The sequence below is a fragment of the Mandrillus leucophaeus genome, unplaced genomic scaffold, assembly GCF_000951045.1.
Source record: "Mandrillus leucophaeus isolate KB7577 unplaced genomic scaffold, Mleu.le_1.0 Scaffold956, whole genome shotgun sequence".
Classification (NCBI taxonomy): Eukaryota; Metazoa; Chordata; class Mammalia; order Primates; family Cercopithecidae; genus Mandrillus; species Mandrillus leucophaeus.
Window position 1 is genome coordinate 244,362 of NW_012110430.1, and position 3,076 is coordinate 247,437.

Sequence of the window (3,076 nt, forward strand, 5' to 3'; positions counted from 1 at the left end):
TTAGAGGATCTTGGAGGTGGACAGGTTGTTGTAGTGATCTTCCTGGCCCTCAAGCAGGTTGAGGTAGGTGGTGATCTCCTGCTCCAGCCGCGACTTGATGTCCATGAGCCACTGGTACTCCTGATTCTGCCTCTCACTGTCAGCTAGCACATCGCCCAGCTGACCTTCGATACTGCTGATCGGCACCTGGATCTGCACCAGCTGAGCTCCAAAGTGCGCTGGTGGCCTTCCAAGGTGGCTTTCATGCTGAGCTGCCACTGCAGCTCAATCTCAAGACCCTGGAGGGTGTGCCACAGGTCAGTGACCTCAGACCTGTACATCTGGAGCTGCTTTGTGTGGCCAACAACCTCCTGGTTCGGTTCCTCAGTCTGGCTGGTGAACCAGCGTTCAGCATCCTTCCGGTTCTGCTCGGCCTTGACCTCATGTTGGCTCTGCATGTCACTCAGGATCTTGGTGGCATCAGCGCCCGGAGCCGAATCCACTTCCACACTGACCTGGCCTCCCATCTGGCCCCTCAGGGCATTAATTTCCCCCTCATGGTTCTCTTCAGGTAGGCCAGCTCTTCCTTCAGGCCTTCGGTCTGCATCTCCAGGTCGGTCCTGGCCAGGGTCAGCTAAATGAGCACCCTGTGCAGGCCATTATGTCAGCCTCCACACTCATGAGCAGAGTCTGCTCCCTCTCATACTTGGTTTGGAAGTCATCTGCAGCCAGACAGGCATTGTTGATCTGCAGGACAATCCTGGAGTTCTCATTGACGGCACCAAGAATCTTGTCCCGCAGGTCCTCGAAGGTCTTGTAGTAGTGGCTGTAGTTATGGGAGGGCCTGGGGCCCATGATTTTAAAATGGGAAAACAACAGAGACAGACATCCAGCTTCCCTAGCATTCTGAGGTGCATCCCAGGAAGCTCAGACCAGTCTTGCCTTATAGGGGACATTGGAAGTAATGGCATGGTTAGACTGTCTGGGGTCAGTTAGAAACAAAAAAAGGAGACAGAGCTCACAGTGACCAGTGTGCAGATCTTGGCAGTAGCTCTGTAGTCCTGCCAGCTGTGGTGCCCAGACAGAGATACCAGCCAACAGCACAGCCCACGTCCAAAGCTGGACTGATCACTCCCAGAAGCATGGTGGGAAGTTCAACCTGGCTTTAGTCTCTAGACATCCAGCATCCAAGCCCAGCCTCAGAGCCTATTTCAAGGCCCTGCCTATTAAGGGAGATGCCCACAACATTGCATTTCTTCAAAGCACAGGTGCCAAACCTGTCCGACATGGGAGGCCAAAAAGTGGCTTGATCTGGCCCCAGAGCCCACATTAAAGCACCACCCAAGCAGGGCAGCAAGCCTCAACTGTGCATTTCTATGGCGTATAGCCTGTGGTCCCATTTGTCCCGAATGGCAACTTTGCTAACATCAAAACCCAGCCTGCAGCCCTGCCCAGCTGTGGAACCCAAACAGTGATACCACCTAGCCAGGGATATACCCTGTGACCTGGCCTGATCAGGGGCCATCACATTGCTTGGCCATCAGCTTCACCTGATAGCAGAGCCCAGCCAGTGGTCTCACTTCACAGCAGAGCCCAGCCAGCAGCTTCACACAACCTCAAAGCAACAGCAGTGGCCCAGCCAACCAGAGAACCCAACAGCAAGCTCTACCTACTGTGGCCATTACCAGCTGACCTATCCATAATCACAGGGTAGATTAAATAGTGAAAGTCTATCCCTGCCAAAGAACACCTGTAGACTGTAAGAGGTGACTGTCTCCTCAAATATGCAGGCACCAACCCAGGATACAAGGATTATGAAGAATCAGAAAATCATGACACCTCCAAAAGAAACTAATAAAGCTCCAATGATGGACCATAAAGAAAGGAAGATCTATAAAATGACAAAGAACTCAGAATAATCCTTTTAAAGAGGCTCAGTGAACTACACGAATATATTGACAGAAAATTAAATGAAATTTAGAAAAAACCCATGAACAAAATGAGAGGTTTGACAAAAAAATTAAGAAATAGGTACTTTAAAAAAAATAGAAATCCTAGAGATGAGGAATACAATGACTGGACTGAAAACACTGCAAAGAAGAATTCATCATCAAACTCGGTCAAGACAAAGAAACAACCAGTGATCTCAAAGACAGAACATTTTAAATTATTCAGCCAGAGGAGAAAAAAGAATAAAGAATGCGTACAGGAATCATGCAACACTATCAATAGAACTAACATGCATATAATAGGAATTCAAGAAGAAGAGAGAAAAAAAGTGTCAGAAAGCATATTTAAAGAAATAGTGCCTGAAAACTCCCCAAATTTGGGGGGAAAGATGCCAATATCTAGATATAGGAAGTGCAGGAGTTTGCAATCAATTTGAACTCAAGGAAGAGTTAACCAAGACACGTAATAATAAAACTATCAAAAATCAAAGACAAATAAAAAATTCTGAGAGCAGTACAAGATAACCATATCACATGCAAGGTAGTCTCAATGTCAGTGGATTTCTCAGCAGAAATGAGGGAGAAATAAAAGCTTTCCCAAACAAAGAAAAGCTAAGAGAGCTCATTACCATAAGCTAAGGGAGCTCATAAGGGTACAAAGTTTCAGTTAGACAGGAGGAATGAATTATTTTAGATATAGTGTATAGCATGGTAACTATATTTAATAATAATGTATATTTCAAAGTTGCTAAGACAATAAATTTTAAATGTTCTTGCCACAAAAAAGGTAAGTATTAAAGTGATGGATATATCAATTAGCTTGATTTAATCATTTCATGTTGTATACGTATGTCATAACATCACTTTGTACCCTGTACATATATACACACACACACATATATATGCACATATATTACACATGCATATATATACACATACATATACACATATATATACACACATATATACACACACGGTATATATACATACACGGTATATATACACACACACATATATATATACACCCCTTGTGTGTATATATACACATATGTATACACACACACTCAATTATAGTTTTGTCAATCCACGATTTCAAAAAGAACAAGGAAATAAGTCTACTTCCTAGAGATGATGACAGAAGGTATATC

General features: G+C 44.4%; 1 pseudogene; it reads right to left on the reverse strand.

The window, feature by feature from the left end:
- LOC105532405 lies at positions 1–834 on the reverse strand (annotated as a pseudogene).
- Between the last annotated feature and the right edge of the window lie 2,242 nt (positions 835–3,076).